The following is a 25,761-nucleotide window of genomic DNA, read 5'->3' as shown; positions in this document are numbered from 1 at the left end:
TCCAAGCCACATCAAGTGCTCCGTGAAATGCAGGAAGATGCTGGTTACACTGGGTTTCCAGACTGCAAGGAAAGCTCCTGCATAAAATGAAAAGCTAATGCGGTGAAAAGGTTATTTATCAGGAAATATTGCTTACATTAGATTGAATCCAGCATGTTAGGATTTGCATCTTCAATGTAGCTCACTCACTTCAGCTCGTTTCTGGTGAAAACTCATGACCCTCTTGTAATGCAGAGCCTATGACCGAGCATCAAAGGCCCGATTTAGCAGGGAAGAGTAAATCAGGGAGGGTGGAAGAAAAAATGACTCACGTGCAATTCTAATTCTCTAATTAAAATCGTCATGCGATGGTATAAATGTAAATATTGTAACTATTCATGATATACGTTTTATAGTGCTCGCATGTTCACCATTGTAATCATTTTTATTAATCAAACAATAAAGTTACTTACTCCAAAATCGTCATTGAACTCACGATGGCTGAATATCTCCATGCAATAAAACAGGACACTCGAACATGAGAAATACCGCTATTAAAGTATTTAATTTTTTTTTTACAAAAAAACTCCTGTCTGATACTACAGCACACTTTCTTTTTTAGTTCTTTAAAACAAACAAACGTTATTGAAGGCTGACAGCATGTTGGGTTCTTGGTGCAAGGAAACTTCATAGAGAGGCTGCGCAGGTTAACACGCCCTGCTCCGTGGCTTTAGGCCAGCCTTGTTCGATTGGGCAAAGATTAACAAAATAACTGCTATTCTGTGAACGTAACATTGCGGACAAATTGAATATGCTGATGTATTTCTTCTTTTTTTTTTCTTTTGGCAAATAAAAACAAAGTAAAAAAAAAACTACTAGAGAGGACGTGGAAGAGTCTGGCAATGAATATTTTAGACAGATTATGGTTGCACCGGGTCTACATAATTTATTTTTCTTTCACCGATCATATTTGCCACCAAAGCAGTCTGGGGCCCGCCAATTCAGCCAGTGCATCTTGTTCTCGTCACATACGCCGGTTAAACGTCGAATTTTAAATTCCTGTGTGCACCCTGCTCTGGTCTTTGACCACCCTACCGCGGTGTTGCAGCTTGCTGGATGGTGTATGGCGGCCCTGCCGGGTTTGACACGGGCGGTCTGCTAACCCCTGGGAAGGCCAGGACCAGCTCGAGAACTTCACTTACTTTGGACCATATAGCCTGGAGCCGATGAAAATTTATGAGAAAAAAACAGGAGTGAGATCTAAAGGACCTAGCATTGTTGTTTCTGCCACTGAATTATCAATTAAAATTGGGCCCCACTTCATCTCCAACCTCAGAGGAGTCTGTATTGGTCAAGTTTCTACGGCTGACTGCAGCAGTTTGCAGCTGCAGCTGGAACCTCTGATTGGCCACTGATATCTCCGTACCTTCACCACAAACAAATTGCTTACTTAAGTAAATATATCGTACTAGTGAATATTCCAGTGTATGCTTGCTGAAATGTCCTAGTTTCCACCTGAGAGGAGACCTTTCCCAAGACCCTCAACAATGTATCAGTGCCTAAATATCGAGGGACGCAATATCGAGTGTCCACAATATCGAAGCAAAAATATCAAGGGACATAATATCGAGTCCCTATCTACAAACAGGTAAGTACCTAAAATATCGAGTACAAAATATCGTTGTTCAAAATATAGGTAACTAAAATATATTTTTTTTAAATGTATTAAAACTAATATAAAAGTAATTAAATAATAAACGCTATTAAGAAAACCAGTTAAAATAATGTAAAAAAGCTTAAAATGTAATAATAATAAATGAAATGTAAAAAAATGTTTAATTGTTTTTTAACATATATATATATTAACTTATTAATATTGAAAAATAATTAATATTCTTAATGATAAAATATTTAAGAATTATTGAAAATATAATAACACATATGAATAAACATATATACATTTAAAAATAAATAGTATACAATAATATAAATACTAATATTAATATATTTTATGCAAATTAATATTTTACACTACTTTAAATGGAACAATAATAAAAATGTTGCATAGCATAGTGAATAAAAATAGTATTCACACTACAGCAAGTGCAAAGGTATGGAATATGTTGGATAGCAGGTGGGTACAAATTACTATTCCCACTCCAATGAGTGGAACAGTAGGGAAAATATTGGATAGCAGGTGAGTAAAAATTACTATTCCCACTCCTACGAGTGGAACAGTAGGGAAAGTGTTGGATAGCGGGAGAAAAAAAATTACTATTCCAACTCCAGTGAGCGTAACAGTAGGGAAAGTGTTGGATAGCGGGAGGGTAAAAAGTACTATTCCCACTCCAGTGAGTGGAACAGTAGGGAAAGTGTTGGATAGCGGGAGGGTAAAAATTACTATTCCTACTCCAGAGAATGAAATAGTAGGAAAAGTGTTGGATAGTGGAAGGGTAAAAATTACTATTCCCACTCCAGTGAGTGGAACAGTAGGGAAAGTGTTGGATAGCGGGAGGGTAAGAATAACTATTCACACCCCTGCGAGTGAAACAGTAGGGAAAGTTTTGGATATTGGGAGAATAAAAATTACTATTCCCACTCCAGTGAGTGGAAAGTAGGGAAAGTGTTGGATAGCGGGAGAATAAAAATTACTATTCCCACTCCAGTGAGTATAACAGTAGAGAAAGTGTTGGATAGCGGTAGAATAAAAATTACTGTTCCCACTCCAGTGAGTGTAACAGTAGGGAAAGTGTTGGATAGCGGGAGAATACAAATTATTATTCACACTCCAGAGAGTGTAACAGTAGGGAAAGTGTTGAATAGCGTGAGAATAAAAATTACTATTCCCACTCCAGTGAGTGTAACAGTAGGGAAAGTGTTGGGTGGCGGGAGAAAAAAAATTACTATTCCCACTCCAGTGAGTGTAACAGTAGGGAAAGTGTTGGATAGTGAGAGGGTAAAAATTACTATTCCCACTCCGGTGAGTGGAACAGTAGGGAAAGTGTTGGATAGAGGTAGGGTAATAATTAATATTCCCACTCCAGAGAATGAAACAGTAGGAAAAGTGTTGGATAGCGGAAGGGTAAAAATTACTATTCCTACTCCAGCGAGTGGAACAGTAGGGAAAGTGTTGGATAGCGGGAGGGTAAAAATTACTATTCCCACTCCAGTGAGTGGAACAGATGGGAAAGTGTTAGATTGCGGGAATGTAAAAATTACTATTCCCACTCCAGTGAGTGCAACATTAGGGAAAGTGTTGGATAGCGTAGGGGAATAATTTAGTAGACCCACTCCTACAATTTAATTAAAACAAATTAACAAATAATCAATTATTTAAATTTAATTTAACTCCCACTATTTTCCACTAAAAACATTACCTTCAAAAGTCTAAAATATTAATAAATTAACATATTTAATTAATATTTAATTAATTAGCTAATCACAATAAACAATAAAATTAATAACAATTATATCTAAATTAATTAACACAATTAACAGTATAAAATAACTTTGATTACAATTTATATACATTTTAATAAAAGGAAATCTAAAATTAATTTAATACACACCGTACTCCCCTATAAACACTCAACACATTCCTAAAAAATGTACATTATTAACATATTAATACATTAATTATTAATAATTCATAAATAATTAAATATGAATTAATAAAAAAGTACACAATTTACATAATTAGCAATTAATTAAAAACTGTTATTAATAACATTTTAAATGTTTAATATTAAAATAATTAACGTAATTAACACTATTACAAAATACATTACTTCCCACCCTATTCCCCTATAAACCCACAGCCCGCTACGGAACTAATATACGCAAAAATGTATTAACAATATTAAATATTAAACAATAGATTATTAATTAATACATTATTAATTTTGATAATTTAAATTAAATTACTTCCCACCCTATTCCCCTATAAACCCACAACCCACTACTGAACTAATATACACAAAAATGAGTTAACATACAATTATTTAACTTAAAAAAATTGCAACATACATTACAAAAATATTATATACTTTTAACACATATACTAACATATAATACAATTTAAAAACATTTAATATAATGAAATTCAATATAATGAATTTAGATATAATGACGTTCGATATTACTTACCTAGATGTCAATATTAGTTTCAACTATATTATGTCTATTCTATATTCTGTCCTCTCGATATTTTGGAGTTGAAATTGTGTCCTTTCGATAAAAAAATATTGATATTTAGTCTCATTACATTATACTACAACAAAAAAAGTAAATGCTTGCAATGAGCCAGGGATAATAAGGATATTTCACATGATGACCATTCTCAAGGCCCACCCATGTGTTACTGTTCAAAGATGCCACAAGAGTTTTCAACAAAAGTCACACTCCCTAAGGAAATAGGGGGCCCTTTATCAATGTAGCCACGAAGAGCACCCCCCACCTCATCTCTCTGCGCTCAAGTTAATACCATGCCATTTATTCACTATCTAACTCCACCATCCACCGTAGGCCTCTTTGATGAGCAGGAGATAACAGATGGAAGTGAACCTATCACTGATAATTGCAATAAAGATCTAACCACAGAAGCTACTGATTGAAAGCTTCAACCATGGACGTGAGTTATAGACAAAGAGCACCACAAATATGAATCACCTAAGTATTTAAACAAATTGCAGAAGGAAGCAAATGACCTATTTCACAATGACCTACCGCCAAACCTATTGGCTTCCTCTTTGCTTGTTGTTGATTTAACTCTTCTGGATGTTCGGGTCATGTCTAAAAATGGTCAATACCCAGGCATTGACAAGATCTCATACCCTCGAGGACAATAATGAAATGAAGGCAAAGGGTTACATTTCTGGCCTAGCTTTAACAGCCACTTGTTTGACTTTTAATTCTCCGCCTTCAAATAATTTGAAAAATGATATGCTTATATCTGAGTAGATGCAGGCCTTAAAAATAATTTTGTCTTCAGTACCTGCCCTCATTGAAAAATGTATGCTGGGCATAAACCATACTTCCTGGATTATGACCAAAATGTTAGCAGTATTGATCGTGCTTACTCTCTTACTCACTACAAGCTACAACCTAATCCTAATAAAAAGAATGTTGTATCTGGAATTGTTGCCTTGCAATCCCTCTCAAATACAACAAAGGTAAAAGAAACACAAATGCAGAATGAGAAGGATGTAGAAGATGTTAAAAGTGAATCTGCAAAAAAAGACCTTCCATTCTCAATGACGAGACAGCACGATAAAATTATTGAGCTATTTGCAAGATCGCCTGAAAAAACTCCATCTAATCCCTCTGCACCACCTAACAAGAGTCCATATCTGTTTAAAAATAATGGCCACAAAACCCAAAAACAGAAGGACAAAAACCTAATAAAATCCAAAATCAATAATGAGGTAGTATATTCACTGAATCAACTATTCAATAAACATCTAAATGGCAGTGAAGAAAACTTCTCTACTGATAAGAATATCCTATATTTTAACACAAAAAGAAGCTTACTAGGCCTGGACTCTTGCAACAACAAGGAGGAGGAAAAATAGGCAGATTGTTAAGAAGGGGGCGAAAAGGGTGAGATTTGAACAGGAGTGCAAGACAGAAGGGAGTAACACAGAAGACATTGGTGTAGGCCCCGGCTTGGAATTAAAAAGCCCTTGCCATTCCACTGTGGAGGGAATTCAAACCGACTCTTCTTTCATTTCGCTAACCGTGCCTATAACAGCAAATACAATTTGTTAATGGATTCATTCTGCATGAGTACTATTAACGCCTCTATGCCCCGCAGAAGGAACTTCACTCAGCTCCAACCAACCTGTTTAAAGATAGAGCTCTGATATAGAGAACTTATACTGGACCTCATTAATTTATTCTCTGATTCAGCAATACATCTTTTATTACGTAGACCACATATGTTGGAGATCTTATATGCATTTCCTGCCTTGAGGCATCAAAACACCAAGGACCTGAAGCTTGTAAGTACTGATATTGATATCAGAAAGTGTGGTTCTGTAGTCACCCGTGTAGAATTCACAAGCACCAATGCATCCAGACTAGTTACAGATAATGTTAATCAGCTAAGGATAATGGGAATAGATGTGATTCCTTATTCATCAGTCCCAAGAGAGCATAGTAGTGCCACTGATTAACAATTAGGTCATAGTCCTTGCAGACCATTGATTGAGACAGGCTCAATGGGCCAGTATATACCCTACCAAAGAGCTACCAAAGAGCTAGAATAGCTAGAATGGACACAAGGCAGATAGTGGTGACTAGAACATAGAGTGGAAGTCTGTTTGTGGTTGATATACATAAGGGTTCCCCAAAGCCGGTCCTGGAGGCCTGGATCCATGCCAGATTTTAAGATAACTGCATTTATCTAAATGGGAATCTGCTAATCTGGCATGGATCAAGCCCTCCAGGACCGACTATGGAGAACCCTGGTATAGAGTATGAGGATTGCTACAATCATGTCACTAGTTGCAAGGATGACACATTTCAAGCACATAGCACTTGGGCTTGGTTGTCTGCAGTTTTAACAACTTCTTTACAAAACAAGTTCACAGGAGAAACACATTTTAGAATTTAGCACTACATTAATTTCTAAATTGTAAAGTGGCAGGATCCGGAAAAGAGGCTCTGATGCTATAGTCACCCCCACACAAAGCTCCTGAGACCCGTTAGCTTGAATATACACAGATTAAAATAGCCCTTAAGTGGCAGGCACTTATTACGAAAAATAATTTGTTGTATGCAAGAAACCTGGGCTACCAACTGACAAACATTTTTTTTTATTTATTTATTTTTTTATTGCAGATTCACAATAATCAAGTAACAAATAATCAGGCACTTTCAATATGTTGTGAATAGCGCCTCTCATTCCCCCCCAAGTGGAAACACGGCCATTTAGCCCACACCCCGGAGGTCGGGCGGCAATTTTCAATCAAGCGCTTATGTGTAGGCCAGTGTATGTCCAGAGCATTTCAAGGGCCAATCTTAACCTCTGCAGCTCTTTAATTTCTCCCCTTTTGCTGAAAAACTCCCCCCCGTCCCCCCTTCTGAACAGTGAAAAACATAGATACTTGCATCCATCAAACTAAATGCAGAAAGAAACACAGCAGCAGCCACACCCTCCCACCCGTCCCCCTTCCCTACCCATGCCAGTTATTTCGCTTTCTAGATCTGCATCACATTTCCTAGGCATTGTACAATAGTCCCCAGTTGCCTTATTTATGTTGCATGTTTACATTGCCTATGTCCCCTTAAGCCCGGCCCTCCATCTCACCCTCAGCCAGTGGGTTCACAGTCCCATCCCCCCATCTAGTCCTCTATATCGCCTCCATTTTGACCAAACCCTGCGGAATTTTTTGCGGCAACCCCTGGCCTTATATGTCACTCGTTCGGCTGCCATGTAGATATCAAGCCCCCTTCTCCATTCCTCCATGTCGGGGGGCTCCGGTGCTCCCCAATGTTTTGCAACATCTCGTTTTGCCACCACCAGTGCTAAGACCAGGAATATAAGAAGGGGACGCGTCAAGTCTACTTAGTTGGTCATGCCCAGTAATGCTAGTTTAGGCTCTTGCGTGATCGGGACCTCTAGGACCTCCTCCAATTCTTTGAACACCTGGGTCCAGTATGCCTGTATTACACTGCATGACCATACCCTGTGGTAAAAACCCCCAATCTCCCGAGTGCATCTAAGACAGTTTGGGTCCTCAACCTTTCCCATTCTATAAAGCCGCTGCCTGTCGTAGTAGGTTCTATGGAGTATGTTTAATTGAATCCATCGCAGTCGGGACTTGATAGCTACCTCACGGGGATGCATCAGCAATGTGTCCCAATCCAGGTCCTCCATCTCTCCCACCTCCGTCTCCCATGTGGCCCTGAGCTTTGCCAAGTCCCCCAGCATATGGTTAGTCAAAGTCTTATAAGTCAGGGATACTGCCTTCCCCTGCATCTGCTCCTGCAGGAGCCTCCCCTCCAGAGGTGCATATTCCGGGATATCTATGAGCGCCATTTTTTGGGCCTGCCAAGCGTGTCTTAGCTGCATATATTTAAACTGCTGTGTGTTGTGGAGCCCGAAGTCTGACTTAAGGGTCTGAAACGATTTGAAGTCCCCCTTGGTAATGACATCCCCTATGGTGGAGATGCCAATATCATCCCACCTCTGGAAGCCTTTCAGTTTGTGGAGTTCCGTCAACCACTGGCAGTGCCACAGTGGAGTCTGTCGTGTTGGCTTTTTGTCCCATCCCATACGACGGGTAGCCGTCCTCCATGCGTATAGCGTCACTAACGTGGCTGGGAGGAGGGAGGTACGCCCCGGAGCCCATAGAGGAAGCACAAAAGATTTTTGGTCGACATTGTAGCTCTTTCTAGTGCGTACGTTGGGTGATCCGCTGGGACATGAAGCCAATCGTTTATTGGTGTTAGATGTTCCGCCCAGTAGTAGGCCTCTAGATTTGGGAGTGAGATCCCGCCACTGTATTGATGCCTCTGGAGAGTGGATAGAGCCACCCTGGCATGTTTACCTAACCAAAGAAAGGATCTCAGATCTGCATGGATCCTACGGAAGGCCGATGCCTGTATCGGATAGTATTCATTCTGCAGAGCGTAGAGGAATTTCGGCAATGTGACCATTTTATAAATGGCCGCCCTCCCTAGGAGAGTCAGCGGGAGCTGTCTCCACCGGGTCATTTACGCCACTGCATTAAGTATGATCCTTTCTACGTTCCTAGTAAAGGAGAGGGCCTTGCTCACGGTAATGAAGACCCCGAGGTACTGGAAGCCCTCGGTAGTAGTCTGAAGGTCGTCTGGTAGAGTTCCCCACCGATCGCTCCCCCCCGGGTCATAAAGCACTGATTTGTGCCAGTTTATTTTGTGACCAGCCATCCTGCCGTATCTGTCTAGTTCTCGGAAGAGCTCTGGGATCGTGGTCACCGGTTCTGTTATGTAGAGTAAAACATCGTCCGCGTAGAGTGAGATTTTTTCAGGCATCGAGCCATGGGCGCCGGTTGTAAAACCGTGGATGTCACCTTCTGACGGACCCTCGTGGCCAGTACCTCTATTGTAAGCGTGAACAGGAGGGGGGACAAGGGGCATCCCTGCCGGGTACCTCTTTGAATCCGAAACTCTCGGGATAGAGTCCCGTTCACCCGCACTCTGGCCTTCGGGGCGGTGTAAAGAAGCCGTATCCACCGCATGAAGTTGGGACCAAAGCCGAACTTGCGTAGAACAGCGAAAAGGAACGGCCAGTGCACCGCGTTGAACGCCTTTTCAGCATCCAAAGAGAGGAACCAGTGGGGGTCGGCACGGCCCCGTACCTCTTGCAACCAGTTATGGGTCCTTCTAAGATTGAATTTAGTGGCCCTGTCTGGAAGGAATCCCGATTGATCTAGATGTACCAGATCTGTGATAACCAATCGCAGTCGGGTAGCCAGGATGGTGGCCAACAGCTTCACCTCAGTGTTCAGTAAGGAGATGGGTCGATAGGAGGCGCAGTCCACCCGTGGTTTGCCCTCTTTATAATTCGGAACGATCGTTGCCCTCGTCAGGTCAGGGGGCAGCTCTCCCTCCTCAAAGGCGCCTGCAAAGAGTCCCCCAAGATGTCGCGACAGTAGGTCTGTTGTCCGCTTGAAGAGCTCTGCCGGGAAGCCATTGGATCCCGGTGTTTTGCCGGGCCTCAATCTGGCAATGGCCTCGGTAATGTCATCCACCGTTATGGCCGTCTCTAGGGTCTCCATTGACTCAGGGGGGAGGGTCGGCAGGACTGCCGCATCTAGGTAGCAGAGCGCCTCCTCCTGCGTGGCTAGGTCACGCGCCGCATAGAATGCCTCAAAGTGCGTGGCAAAAGTTTCGGCTATCTCCCTATCCGTGTTAACAAGAACGCCGTTACCGGCCTGCACTTCATCAATCCATCTCGCCGCCCTCTCTTTCCTGCTGAGCCACGCCAAAAGCTTCCCCGACTTGTCCCCCACGTCATATAGCCTGTGAAGGGTGGCCAGGGCCTGGGTCTTCGCTTCTTCGTTCACCAATTCCCTATACTGTTTCTGGACATCCAGCAGCTTTCTGAGGGTCTCGTCGCTCTTTTGGGTTAGATATTGCCTTTCTCTTTCTAGGATCGTCTGTTCTAGGGCGGTCACCTCCGCCTGGAGTCTCCGTCGTTCCTCACCCCGCCTAGAATTTATTCTATCCCTAAGGACCGGCTTCAGGGCTTCCCATAGGGTGACCTTCGAGTCCACTGTGCCCACATTTTCAGCCAAGTAAACCTTAATGTCAGCTCGTATACCTTTAAGTAGGGTCGCATTCTGTACATCCCAGTCGCCAAGTTCCCGCGTGTCTAGTCTGGTCTCGTCCTACCCTTACATACAGCGGCGAATGGTCCAATATACCCCTGGCCCTGTATTCAGCAACATCATCTACCCTCAGGTATTGGCGGGACATAAAAACATAGTCGAGGCGCGAGAACACTTTATGTGCCCCAGAGTAGTAGGAGTATGCCTGTAGTGTCGGGTGAAGCCACCTCCAAATATCCGTGAGTCCTATGGCGGACATCTGACTGCAGAGTGTTGTCTGGTTCTCGCCTCCCGCCCCCTCTCCTGATCTATCATGTCGGGTGTCCATAACATCATTGAAGTCTCCTCCCACCACTTGTATTGTATCTGAGGTCTCCAAGAGTATGTGGTTGAGCGCCGTGAGAGTACGTGGTTGCAGTTTGGGCGGTGCATATACCTAGACAAGTGTGTAGGTGCGTCTGTTCCAGGTGCCCTGCACTCCAGCGTATGTCCCTTGGGGGTCCAGCCAGGTGCGGGTAATGCAAAATGGGGAAGCTATTTTTGCGACAATTGCCACCCCTCTGGAGTCCGATGTGTATCCCGCATGTGCCAATACTCTGTGTCTCCCTCTAGCGAGAAAAGCGCATGCAGTGCCCCGGAGGTGAGTTTCTTGTAGGAAAGTAAAGTCCGGATCCACCCTCTTGATGTATGCATTCACCAGTCCCCTCTTGATTTTAGAACCCAAGCCGTTAACATTCCATGTCAGAATACTCATTGTTCTGTCAACCCCTATTGGCGTGGCTACGTTACTTGCCATTGGACTGTGAGGTAATTGCATGCGGTCCAATTCCGGCCTGTGCAGGTGGTGCGTGTGCTCAATGTGCGCTGCTGCATGAATCTAGTGCAAGTGGCCCCCCTCCCTCCCTCAACCCTCTCTCTCCCCAACTTGAGAGTGTTCGAAAACTTTTCACCCCCCCACCCACCTCCCCGCCTCCCCCCCTTCCAGTTGCATCCTACCTTAGGACCAAACTATCCGCAGGTGAAGGCCTGTCGCCCTCCCACACATCCCTCCCTTCACAAACTCAAAAACAGTAAGAGAAACTTAAAGAACATAGAAGGGCGTGGTAACTTGCGTGCTCCCATATATCGAGCTGCAATCCCCTGAATCCCATAGCTCCATCTTTCACAAGTGTGAGTCTTGCGTGTCCATTACAGGTGCGCCGGATCGCCCCGAGGAGTCCTGTTCCAAGTGATGGATTTCCTTGACTAGGGGGTGGATCAAGTCCTCCACCTCCTCCTCGCCTCCAGATGCGCGGCCCTCCGATTCCTCCTCTTCATCTCCTTCTGAGCGGATGCCATTGCGCAAGCAACTAAACCTGGAGCCCGCCATAGAGTTATTTCCCGGTGTCGTCGATCCACCACCCCGAATGTCTTCCGTGGCCCGGGATCGGTATGGAGTCGCCGGAGTCAACTTCCGCACTCCCCGTGATTTCCGTCTCTGTGGTTTCGGCATTTCCCAGCATGTCCTCTCCCGCAGTGATCTCTCCAGGGCTTCTCGTCCTATGGTTTCTCTGCTGTTCAGTACAGGGCGTTCCTCAAGCCATTGCCAGGCGTCCTCTGGGTGTGAGAAAAAGATGTCTTTATCTTTGTAAATCACTTTGAGCTTAGCAGGGAAGAGGAGCATGTATCGAATGTCTAGAGTCCTCAGTTTCGCCTTCACAGAGTCAAAAGATCGACGTTGTTTCGAAACTTCCTGGCTGTAATCCGGGAAAATCATTATAGTCGTATAGAGCGTATCTCCCCCATTGGTCTGGCCTCTCTCAAAATTAGATCTCTGTCCGCAAAGTTCAAGAAGCGTGCTATGACCGGTCTCGGTCTCGCCCCCTCTGGAGGTTTCGCTAGGAGGGCCCTGTGCGCTCTTTCAGTGATGAAACATGGGGAGAACTGTGCTGTAGGGAAGGTGGTCTTCAACCAGGCATGGAGGAACGATGTCATGTTTGTCCCCTCAATTCCCTCTCTAAATCCCACGAAGCGCAGGTTGTTGCGTCTCGACCTATTTTCTGTATCGTCCACCTTCCACAGCAGCTGGCGGTGCGAGGCCTGCAGTTCCGCCATGTCTTGCTTCAGAGCGGAGATCGCCGCATCGTTGTCGTTTATCCTCGTTTCAGTCTCTGTCACCCTTTCAGACAGTTTCCGGAAATCTTGCCGTAGTAGTGTAACCTCGGCGCCCACTTCCCCGATTTTCACCTCCAGGGCCGCCCGGGACTCTTGGATGTCTGTTCTGGATGCTTGGATGGCTTCCATCAACAGCGCCGTGTCGGTCCGCACTCTGGGTGTCAATGAGTGGTGCTCCACCGTGTGTCTTGGCGCCGCAAAGTTGTCCATGGGGCCTTGTTTCGCATTTTTAGGGATCACGTCTCTTTTCCCCATGGCTGTCCTCCCGTCGGGTGAGTGCCCCTGGGACAGGCCGCAAGCTTCAGACCCCCGTCGAGTCAATGGTAGAGTTGGAGCCGAGCAGTGGGGGGGGGTGAGGGGGGGAGAGGTAGGAACGCCGACTTATAGTGAAGCTTGTAGACCCCTGACACCTCCGTTTGCTGACCCCCGGCCAGTGATGGATGCGGCTCCTTCAGTACGCGTCCGGCCCCGTCTCGCATGCCTGCCCGAACGCGGTTACACCACCTGCCACCCACAATGAGCACAGCGTCGTCGGGTGCTCAGGGCCTCTGTCACTGTCCTCACCGCTGGCACTCCGGGTCTTCCCTTGGACAATCAGGCGAGCAGGGCAGCGAGCGCACCGTTCCTCAATGGGGCGCCGGGGGGGGGGGGGGGGGGTTTGGGAGGCCGCATGCTCCAGATCCTCACAATGGGCGAAGCACTCACGCGGCGGTCCCCACCTTCGGGCAGCTCCAGAGCACTGCCGCCATGTTGGTACAGGATCTGGGTCCTTGTGGCAGGCGCAGTGGACCAGCGCCAACCGACCCCCGGAGTTGGCTCACAGCCGAGAATGTACCAGGGCCGCTCCGCCCCCCGAATTCACTGACCGCAGATGTGTGCGCGGGAAATAACCGGGGTGACCAGCCCGGCTCCCTCTCACCGGCTCCGAGCAGCGCCGGTCGCCATCTTGGCAAAGGCGGCCGTTGTTCGGTGTCTCCTGTGTTGTCCGCCGCCCCCCGGTTAGCCAGCACCGCGGACCGACCTGTCCGCCGCGTTCTCCGGGCTGTGTCCTCAGACCCCACCTGGCCTCGGGATGGCTCCTACGCGCCCCGGCGAATCGCGGACTCTGCGCCCGCCATCTTGGTCTCGCCGCGAGGCGCCGAGTCGGAGCTTCAGGCTCGGTTTGCTGTGGAGGTCTGCACCGTTAGTGCGTCGGATGTACCTCCGGTAGTTCCAGGGGTATTGCGGCTCCCGTTGGTGTGTGTGGCGCTTCACTAGGGATGGTAAAACGGCGGATCTGTGTGCAGCTCGTCGGGAGCTCCAGCAAGGCACGTCTCAACCGGCCATGCTGTTGGCGACGCCCCCACCAACTGACAAACATAACCATGTATTCATGTTGTCTTAAATGTTTAATGCTTCTTTTCACATGTATATCACAATGTGCACTGATATATTACATAATCAATTCTGAATATCGTTCTTATATTAACTTGAAGTATTTAGTAACCTTAACATGCATGACTAGTTTCATGATTCCCATTGGCCTTTACCCAATTATATTTGAGGTAATACATCTGCACATTTCCTGCATCCCATAATAAGGCATAGCCTTACTTTCAATATTTACATCAAAGGCATGTTAGACTCTAAGGAAGGACTCTGTTTTATTTAAACACACAAAGGTTATACTACCTATCAAGATCCGGTAATTAAAGAAGAACATGGCTGGCCATCTGGCGGATTGACTACTTAGGTATCTTTGAAATTGCAATTGACTGTACATAACTTACCAGTGTTACCTACGCCAACTGATACTAGCCACGTAAGATTATCTAAAGTTAACACCCTTTGGAAAGTTTAAAAAAAATATCTTTTTATTGATAAAGACAAAAAAAATAATATCACACACATCAACACAAATGCAAAAAGCAGTCATGAAAATATGCAATAAGGATAAAATCAAATGTGGCCAAGAACCAATCCGACACAGTACATAAAGGGGTACATTCTACAAGAGCTTAAATTCGGGTGTCGTCAGTAGGACCGTGGTCAAAGAGCACCAGATTACAGTGGTTCATTGTCCACCGCAAACGGAGAGGTATCACCAAAGGGGGTGCACAACCAACCTCTACTTTCATTCCATGGGGCCCAGATTTTGGTCCACTTCCCCGGGCAACCCCTATTTTCGTACCCGCTCTATCAGCCTGCATGCACCAATCCATATCGGATTCCCAATCTGAGCATTTTAATTCAGTTCCACCTTTCCACGTTCTGGCAATGTGTTACGTTTCGCCAACATGCATCCCAGGGAGCCCCACAGTCGCTCTGGCTTAGTCAGAGCAGTGGCTTCGCAAATATACAAGAGACAGAATCTCGGAGTACTCTTGATATCTTTCCTGCAGATCTGGGATACAGCTGTGATAATCTCTCCCCAGTACCTCTGAAGAATAGGGCACTCCCACCATTGATGCATATAGGTAACCACCTGACCACAACCCCGCGGGCAGGCAGGAGAATTTAGAAGCCCCATTTTAACCAAGGCTGAGCTCCAAAAATAGGTCCTATGCAACAACTTCAGTTGGATTAATTTGAACCGGGACCTAATCGCAACCTCTGGAGGCGAAGCGAGGGCCTCTCTCCATTTTGCCCGAACTTTGACAAGAAGGTCAGGTGAGTTATTAAGGAGTTTACGATAGGTTAGAGAGATGGCCTTGTCCGGAAGGTAGTCATCTAGGACTCTGTCCTCTAATTGGGAGGACACCGGCAATACTTCCCCCCTGGAGAGCACTTTGGACAGTGCACTACGCACCTGGAGATAGCAGAAAGTTTAGTTCTCATGCAAGTCAAATTTTAGATGCAGGTCGCCAAAAGGCATAATTGTGCCTCTCACCTATATATCACCAACCTTTGACAATCCAATCAAGTCCCATTTATTGAACCCGGACTGAGGCCAAAGCAGACTCAGGCGACAGGAATGAAACAATGGTGACGCTTGTGTAAGTCTACCCGTCCAGCCGAGGGCTGAGTTCACCGCGTGCCAGATGGAGACAGTCATCGAGGTCAGAGTAAATTTGGGTTCTAGTTTTGACCCATATAGCGCCCTTAAATAAGTGCCAGGCAGCATATCGTGCCTGTCCATTCTGTATGCCGGATCAATAATGGGTTGATGCATCCAATGATTGAGGACAATAAGATGTGAAACCCAGCAATAGGACCTAATGGCTGGCAGTGCAATTCCACCATCAAACCAGTTCTTGGTTAGTTTGGCCAGTGCGATCACTCCACAGCAGGTTACGCACCTCCGATTCAATGGAGGTAAAATAATGAGGCGGGACAAGGTGCGGTATGTTCTGTAGTGCATAGAGGAAGCGGGGGAGTGCCATCTATCCATACTAATATTATAAAGAGAGAGCCCAAACCTTTGAGGCGGGTAATCTCAGTAACCACAGCATCAATCACAACACCCAATACAGCGTTAGAAAGGGCAGTTGCAGCAGAAGGACATAGGCTATGCAGACGGACAGCATATACATTTTTTTTGTATTGTTTTTATTAACTTTTCAAGAAACAGTGGTGTTCATCACAATCATACAGTGCAAGACATACAATTGTACCGCAGGACACCATATACATTTAAAAGGTAAAAGAACCGTGCCAGCAAAGTAGTCCCTTGTGGGCGTGTCTGCATTGTGCTGTGGGCGTGGGCTGGGGGCGTGACTAACGCTGGGGCCTTGTGGTACGGCCATCACATCCTGGGTTGTGGGTGTGTGCTGGGGGGCATGACAAACGCTGGGGGCGTGACAAACCCTTGGGGCGTGTGTCCGCCCTTCATGCCATGTGAGTCGTACATACAAGCGCCAATTACTTTGCTGCGCAGCATCAAGGGGCACGCTGGGGGCGTGAGAAACGCTGGGGGCGTGTGTCCGGCCTTCATGCCATGTGAACCCAATTGCGCCGCATCAAGGGGCATGCTGGGATGCGTGAGAAAACGCTGGGGGCGTGTACTACGTTCCGCCCTTCATGCCATGTGGGTGGTACATTAATCAGAAGATCGTCTGCTGTGGCCGTGTGCTGGGGGCATGACAAACACGTTCAGCTGGAGACCCGGTAAGTAACATTACTGCAGCCTCTCCTGCGCGATGTTACTGAACTCTCGCATTCAACTAAATTAGACGCGCCTGCTACCATCAACCAGGGCTCTAGCCGGGCTCAGGCGGCGGATCAGTACACTAATTACACGCGCCTGATAACATCAACCAGGGCTGCAGCTGGGCCTCCTCAAGTGGGGGAACACGCGCCTGCTAACATCAAACATGCCTGCATCTGGGCCTCAAGCGGGGGAACATGCAAATGAGCGTGTCTGCCCGGACAATTACTGCAGCCTCTCCTACTTGCTGTCACTGAATTCTCTCATTAAACGGAGTTACCCGCGGCTGATAACTCTCTCATTCAACGATATTACACGCGCCTGCTAACATCAACCAGGGCTGTAGCCGGGCTCAGGCGGCGGATCACTACACCAATTACACACGCCTGCTAACATCAACCAGGGCTGCAGCTGGCCCTTCTCTGTCCCTATTCTAATGAAACAAAAAATGTTGTCTACCGCGAGATTTTAAAATAAATTGCCCTTGCCAAATACACACATTACACACATTCTATTTCATACCCGGACAACGTCGGGACGGGCTGCTAGTCTATACTACTATTATAAAGGAAGAACTTTGAACCTTTGAGGCGGGTAAACTCGGGAACTACAGCGCCAATCCACACACCCGATACATTGTTGTAATCGTCAGGGTGTGCAGATGGACATAGGCTATATAATCGTAATAAATATACGTAATTTCAAAAATGTACCCCAAAAAAAAAAGTAGTCCCTTGGAAGAAGCGCCGGCCGCGACGTGCCTGCTGACGTTAGGAGCGCGGGGAGGAGCGGCGTACAGGAGCTCGAAGAGGACCGGTGGACATGAGCACGGGGAGGAGCGGTGAGGAGTGGCGGACAGGCGGTGAAGAGCGGTGGACAGGCGGTGAGGAGCGGCAGACAGGCAGTGAGGAGCGGTGGAAAGGCGGTGAGGAGCGGCGGACAGGCGGTGAGGAGCGGTGGACAGGTGGTGAGGAGCGGCGGACAGGCGGTGAGGAGCGGCGGACAGGCGGTGAGGAGCGGCGGACAGGCGGATGAGGTAGGTTATTTATTTATTCATTTAGGAGCGGTGAGCGGTGGCAAAATACAAAAGCAAACGTTACATTAAATGAAGCAAAAATGACAATCGTGAGCCAACAAAATAAAAGAGGAAGCAAACGGTGCATTACAAAAGTGAGCCAAACGGTGCATTACAGGAGGAAAAAGTGACGTGTGCAGGTTACAAAAGCGTACAAAGTAAGCAAACGTTACTTTAAATCAAGCAAAAATGACAATCGTGAGCCAACAAAATACAAGAGGAAGCAAACGGTGCATTACAAAAGTGAGCCAAACGGTGCATTACAGGAGGAAAAAGTGACGTGTGCAGGTTACAAAAGCGTACAAAGTAAACAGAGGTATAATACTGCATTACAGGAGGAAAAAGTGACGTGTGCAGGTTACAAAAGCGTACAAAGTAAACATAGAGGTATAATACTGCAATATATGGAGGAAGGCTCCGGGGGACCCAAGGACAACGTCGGGCCGGGCGGGGGCCCTGAAGCCTAATTGCTCCCGGACAACGTCGGGACAGGCTGCTAGTACTAATATAAGAAAGAGAGAACCCAAACCTTTGAGGCGGGTAATCTCAGGAACCACAGCACCAATCACAACACCCAATACCCAAAACTTTTCTATTCCCTTAGTGCCTTCTTTTTATTCTGTGCTGTTTAGTTGTGTTATGCTGCTACCTTGTCGGGCGCCAGGACGCTCCTTCGCTGGAGCAGCTGTGCGCTTAATAAATGCGCATAACATAACATAACATAACATAACATACAGCGTTGGAAAGGGCAGTTGCAGCAGAAGGACATAGGCTATGCAGACGCCCACCATATACATTTAAAAGGTAAAAGAACCGTGCCAGCAAAGTAGTCCTTTGTGGGCGTGTCTGCGTTGTGCTGTGGGCGTGTGCTGGGGGCATGAGAAACGCTGGGGGCGTGTGGTACGTTCCGCCCTTCATGCCATGTCTCATTTCGTGTGCTAATCCCACCCTGTTCCCTTTAAATACCCCTGCACCCCATAATCATAACCCACCCTTACTCCTTAAACTACCCCAACACCCTTAAACACTAACCCATCTTAACTCAATAAATATACCCTGTACCCCAAAACCCAAACCTATCCCTAAACGCTAAAAATACCCATGTACCCCAAAACTAGCCCTGAACCCTATAAATACCACTGTACCTCAAAACCCAAACCTACCCCTGAACCCTAAAAATACCCCTGTACCCCAAAGCCCAAACCTAGCCCTGAACCCTAAAAATACCACTGTACCCCAAAACCACCCCTGAACCCTAAAATACCCCTGTACCCCAAAACCCAAACCTAGCCCTGAACCCTTAAAATACCCCTGTACCCCAAAACCCAAACTTACCCCATAACCCTAAAAATACCACTGTACCCCCAAACCACCCCTGAACCCTAAAATACCCCTGTAACCCAAGACCCAAACCTAGCCCTGAACCCTTAAAATACTTCTGTACCCCAAAACCCAAACCTACCCCTGAACCCTAAAAATACCCCTATACCCCAAAACCCAAACCTAGCCCTGAACCCTAAAAATAACCCTGTACCCCAAAACCCAAACCTACCCCTGAACCGTAAAATACCCCTGTACCCCAAAACCCCAAAATGTCATCGATGAATCTCATGTACGCTAGTAAGTGTGTCGCCCATTCTTGATTATGGTAAATGTGTTCCTCTTCAAAACAGTCACAAAACCTCAACGACTAACATGTGTCAGTAAATTTTCTAATGTAAGCACCCGATTCAAAGGCATAATATATAAACATTGGCAAATAGTCAAAATGGAGCCGGATTTTAAAGGAATCTTTGATCAAGAACCATTATTCGCACATTCAAGAGGTAAAAATCTAGGTGAACTATTGAAGAAAACTAAGCAAATCACCCCAAACCAGAGATATAGAGGAACAGTTCCATGTTTAAATTGTGCACACTGTCATAACATCATTAAGGGCACCAACATCATGAGAGGTCAGAAAATACCTTTAAAAGTCAATGCCACATGTGATTCCACCAATGTGGTATATCTATAAAAATGTCCATGCGGAAGCGTATATGTGGGACACACCGAAAGAAAATTAAAAGTGCGATTAACAGAACACAAAAGCAACATCAGAACTCATTCCACGAAATCCACGGTAGCGACACATTTTACAGAAAAGCGACACAATCTAAACCAACTGAGAGCATGCGTACTAGAAACAGTACCAAAGAAAGAAGGGGCTCTGAACAAAAAGAACTTGTTAAAACGAGAGAATTACTGGATTTATCACTTAAACAGCCTCAAGCCGAATGGATTGAATGAACGAACTGAATTTTTGTGCTATTTATGAATGAGCATTGTTTACCTTTAATGACAGAATTTAATCAACATTGTTATTAGTTACGTCAATATTTCTTTTACCGGAGTCTTTGTTTAATCTCTACTTGCAAATCCACTTCGATTTAAACTAGATGTCAGGGAAGATAAGATTCAGATTGTTAAAGTTTTGTTGTTTCAAAAAAAACGGGCTACGTTTATAAAACAATCAGAGAGAGGGTCACCTGCGCATGCGCTAGGAGCACGGCGGCAGTTGGAAGTTCCATTACAGAGAGAACGCGTTAAGCGGGAGGAACCTTCATAGAGTAATCGGCATTTGAGTAACGGGTAAGCATTCGAACGCAGCCACAAGCTAACGCGTAAGCGGCAAGCAGAGTGCACGAAAGGCCCACGCCCTCAGAGAACCATTTAAGTTAAAAGTTAGACATTAACGAACAGGTTGGGTAGAGCGCATAAAAGGGTCTATCGATAACGGTGATAGTTACACTCGATGTTGAGCAAAATAGTAGTCAAATTGAAGTCATGTATAAGAATTTAAAGGAATAACCTGAGAGTACAAACTAGATTGATACGAGTTATAGAGAATGTGAAATGTAACAAAATTATGTTTTAGCGATTACATTGTATACATTTGTGTTTATTTGTAGATGTTCCCTGAAGAAGGTGAAATAATCACCGAAATGCATTGGAACCACTTGAAAGTCGCTAAATAACACGCACAAATTGGAATATGATTGAAAAATAAATTTGTGTTGAATTATAGAAAATTTTATTTGAAGCGTTGTCATTTGGACTTAAAATTTAAAGCTGTAGATACAGCATTGACACTGGTGCCATGGGAGATACACCTATGGGTTCATAGGTGTGCAACTAGTAGGATTTTACAGATACACTCCAGGAGGGGAGTGATTCCCGTGTTTGCACAGTTAAACAAAGAGAAGAACAGGCGGTGCACAGCCCTTTTGTTCAAAAGCAACTCACAAAAGACCAGATAATCAAGGAAAAGAAAGGAAGTGAAGAGGTGCCAAAGGATGGACTACATCAGACCAACACTCTAATTCAAAGAACACCTGAGGCTCCTCAAAAAAGTTTTCTATATGTCCTGGAGGACTCAACCACTAAACACGACGTGTCAGGCTTAATAACACTAGAATCACTAAATGCAACAATCTCAAGAATACAATATCACTTGCCCAGATATCAACATCAAAGACCTAATATTTCATAAGGGACTCCAAAAGGAGACCCAGAATATACAGAATAGCACTCCGCAAAAACCTTCTGACCTAGAGGGATATTTAGAAAAATCCCCAGATCTGTCTCTCTTCAAAAACACAGGCTTCTCTAACAACTACACCCCACTCTCCAAATCTCTGTTTTCCCTGCAAAATATCCTGGAATCGGTTCTCATTCATCTATGGAACATACTGGAAAACTCTGACCAGACTCTCGATAACCAACTAGGCATACTAAAATTTCTAGTAGAGGGAAAAAAGAAGAAAGAGCAAATGAAATCAACAAAAACAACTGGAGTTTGCGGAAATTGTAAAGAGCAAAACTCTAATAATCCAATAGTGGAATTAGCAGAAACGCCTCTCCCTTTAAAAAAAGAAATTGCAACTCAAACCGGAAGGAATCACTTCATGAAACCCCAGGTTAATCAGGATAACAATCAGATTTATTCCCTCAGAAGCCTCTTTAAGGAGGAAACCATATCAACGTTACATCATCAGCCTAAAGCGTACTATCCAATTTTCACAAAAAACAAATCTAAATCCACGATGAAAAGCCCTGAAATATCCCATTGCAAAACCACCGCTGAGTTTCAGCTGCCTAGCGATGATACTCAGGGCCAAGAAAGTAATAAAGGCAAAAGAAAAGAAAAGAGGACCAAGTTGAAAAGGAGAAAGGTGCTAAGAAGAATAGAGAAAAAGAAAGCACGTAAAACAATATATCAGAACGATCCCCTTTTATAAATCGGATTAGCAGATAAAGAGGAAAGAGCGGATCCCCCTCAGATCATGAAAATAAAGGAGCAGAAATCTTCGGTAATAACTCAAACTGTTAACGTTAACCAACTGAGTAAACTAAATCTAAAGGCAAAAAATTTCTCTCCAGGAGGACACGGTCCTTCAAGCCCGGCACTAAGAGAGATCCCAAAAAGAACGGACTACTAAAAAAGATTCAACCGTTACAATTGCTAGCGCGAAACGAAATCAAATTAGTTACGTTCCCGGAAAATCCAAAAACAACGACAGCAATTGTCGAATTTTGTTCTCCAGTAATACCAGGAATAATACTGAAGGAGAGTGAGACCCTTCATAAATATGGATACGATCTGAACCCTGTATTACACCACGAAGTTCACAAAAACCCATAACAGAAGAGTCTCTTAAAACGCAGCGGTCGTAGCAAATTTCTACCACCATGACCAATCCCCCAGATCATACTGCAGAAAATATATTTGTCTCCCTAAAGAATGGTGAAAGAGAAGTCTGGAGCAAAAATAACCCCTGCAAGGAAACTACAAAGGGGGAATACTCATGGACCTGGATTTCGGAGACCCTGAACGGTAATAAACAAACTAAAGAGAATAAATTCCCTGTTTAGCACAGGCCTGTCGATCACCTTTTGAAATATAGCGGGTAAAACTAAAGAAAAAATGGATGAAATACAAAAAACTGCCCAGCCATAGTGGCCCTCCAAGAAATGTGGTCTACTCAAAACTTCAACCAAGAGAAATATTTTGTATATGATACCATTGCAGATCAGGTTGAATGGGGACATGCGAAAGGAGGGATAGCGATCTTATTAAATGAAGATTACAAATGGGCCCAAGAAATAATACCAACCAATTCAAATAACCACCAATGCATCAAGGTCAAATATGGGACAAATCCTCTAGAAACTTCAAAAGATCTATTAATCTATGACATCTATATCCCCCCTGGAGCAAAAATGGACGCATTTGCTTTAGAAATCCTAAAAGACATTGAACAAACAATAGAAAATCAAGGGTATCTATCGTTCTTAATAATGGGTGACTTAAACGGGAAAATATCGAACGAATCATTACAAAACTGGGCAGACTGGCATAAAGAGGAGGGTTTGGGAATCTCCACACCACTACTGCTTAAAGAAAACAAGGCAGACAAAAGAGGAAAAATCCTAGTTGCATCACTCCCTATGTTAAATGGAGTAATACTGAATGGCAACGTAGAAGGCAACATTTCTGCCTCAAATACAAGGCAGGCTAATAGTAGAGCATCACTACTGGACTATATGATCTGTAGCTATGACCTATATGGTTCAGTTGTACAACTCAAAATAAACTTTGTCCACGGTAGTGATCATGCCATTCTACAAGCAAAAACAGAGTCGGAAATACAATCTACACCCTCAAGTCAAATGATGCACAACCATAGCACAGTACTTGCGAACCCAATTCAAAGACGTGTTCATTGAAATTCGGCTACATTTAACAAGATAATCAACATAATAGATTCAACGCAACTTCTGCAAGTATCCCATTCTGCAAATCTGATAATAAATTTTGAAATGGTCATCAAAAAGCTAACACAAAAATTGCAGGAAACACTAAAGCATTCAAGAACAACTAAGATTCAAAACAAAAGGCCAAAGTTAGCAACCAATACAAAACTTCTGAACAAACTGATAAGAGAACAGATTATAGAAAACTCTCCATCCAAACTGCTAGAAATTAACAGGCTAAAAAATCAACGCAGGCGAGAAAAGGAAAAATACAAGAGAATAGCACAAGATCAAATTGGGTAGACCTGCAGATAGCAGCAAAGCAAAATAACCAACGAGCCTATTGGAGTATAATCGCCAAAGAAACGGGCATGAAAAAAACACTACAAGCTATCCCGGTCCCTCCAAGGGAATGGGATTTTTACCTTGCCAACTTATACAAACTAAACACCAATTCGGAAACGATCCATAATCATGCCATTAACGTAGAAACAAAACCTCTAAATAGTGGAGTATCGAGCCCTTTCTCAATTGAGCTGCACATACGAAAGGCGCGAACAACAGGAGCATCAGGTCCAGATCAAATACCGATTAAGGTCCTACAGTGTAACCCCAAAGAATGGAGCAAGATGTTATCTCCCCTCTTCAATTACATCTTCACTACTGGAGAAATCCCAAATCATGGAAGGGGAGTATAGTAATACCCATACATAAAAAGGGTACAAGGCTTTATCCCGGCAACTACAGGCAAATAGCCCTCCTGGATGCAACAGGAAAAATCTTCACTGCAACGGTTTTAGATCATCTTAAAGATTGGGCCTTTTCATCTGGTCAAATTCCGCTATATCAGGCCGGTTTTAGATCAAAGCATTCAGTCACGGACAACATTGCGGTATTACAAACCATCCTAGACAAATATGTGACAGCTAATTCTTAGGTTGTATATGCTGCTTTTATCGATTTTTCCACCGCATTTGACAGAGTGGATAGAGGAACACTCTGGAGAAAACTTGGCAAAATGGGCATCCCGGACAAATTATTACACATACTAATATCACTACATACAAAAACCTGGTGCCAGGTACAAATGGGAAGGGAAAAGGGTCTCACAACTAAGCATGGGCGTAAAATCCGCTCCGCTTGCGGATTTTTCGGATTTTCGTCAAATCCGCAATCCGCGAACGCTCGCGAATTTGTCGAAAATCCGTGAATCCGCTCGCGGCGGATTTTTTGCTTGGTTGCGGCGCGCGGCGTGGTGCACGGCGTTCACTTTCCGTCATTTTAGCGTTTGCCGAGTTGTTTTTCTTTGCGAGTGACGCGCCATTTTAGATCTTGCTGCGTGTTCCCGCGGGAGTTTGTCGCCCGCGAATACGTACTCGCGGCTTGCCACCTTGCACAGCACACCTCGCGAGAGTTCGCAATTGCGAACACGTAGTTGCGGCGGAAAGGAACAATCTCGCACTTGCGAAATAGAGATTTTGCAATTTCGCACAAGAAAATCACCAGCAAACAGGATAAACCTTCAGAAAATTATGATTTTTATCAGAATCACTCCTCAGGTTGACATTTGCATGGCCTTTTTTTTTTGCAAGGAGTCCATTTTGGGGGGGGGGAGGAAGGAAGTGCCCCACAGTCTCCAACTTCCTGTTCCTGTCCAGCAGGCTCCTCCCAGTGCTTTGTCCATCTCCTGGTCACTTTCATTTGGATCTGGAGCTGGAAGGATTACTTTTTGTGGGTGCTGCTGGATATTTGGATTTGAGGCCTTTTTGACTGTCTTTGGATCACTTTTGGATTAGAAATCAACTTTCACAAGTAAGTTTGTTTGGGGCATTACAGTTGCTGCAAGTAAAATTTTGGAACTTTTTCAGAACATTAAATAAATTATATTGTGGGTAGCCACAGTATCCAGTAGGACCAGGGTTGGTTAGGGGTGCATGATACAACTGTTTTGTTGAATTTAAACACCATTTAGGCCATGGATGGGCTGGGATTGTGCTGATTTTTGTCCTTTTTTTGGGACTGCTGGTGGGGCCCTTTGCCCAGGGGTGGTGAGTGTTGCATGGGCCTAGTCTTTCTGTGGGGTGTCTTCTTGAATTTAAACATAATTCATGTCATGGATTGGCTGGGATTGTGCTTATTTTATTGTTTTTTGTCGTTTTTGGGGGGCTGCTGGTGTGGCCTTTTGCCCAGGGGTGGTGGGTGGTGCATGGACTGAGTGTGCCTGTGGTGTGGTCTCACTCTCTTTAATGTAAACATCATGGATGGCATTGGATTGTGGTGATTTCTGGCTGTTTTTCTGTTTTTTGGGGGTGTAC

This window comes from Lissotriton helveticus, chromosome 6 (genome assembly GCF_964261635.1).
Source record: "Lissotriton helveticus chromosome 6, aLisHel1.1, whole genome shotgun sequence".
Lineage (NCBI taxonomy): Eukaryota > Metazoa > Chordata > Amphibia > Caudata > Salamandridae > Lissotriton > Lissotriton helveticus.
Note: the sequence above shows the minus strand (reverse complement) of the source record.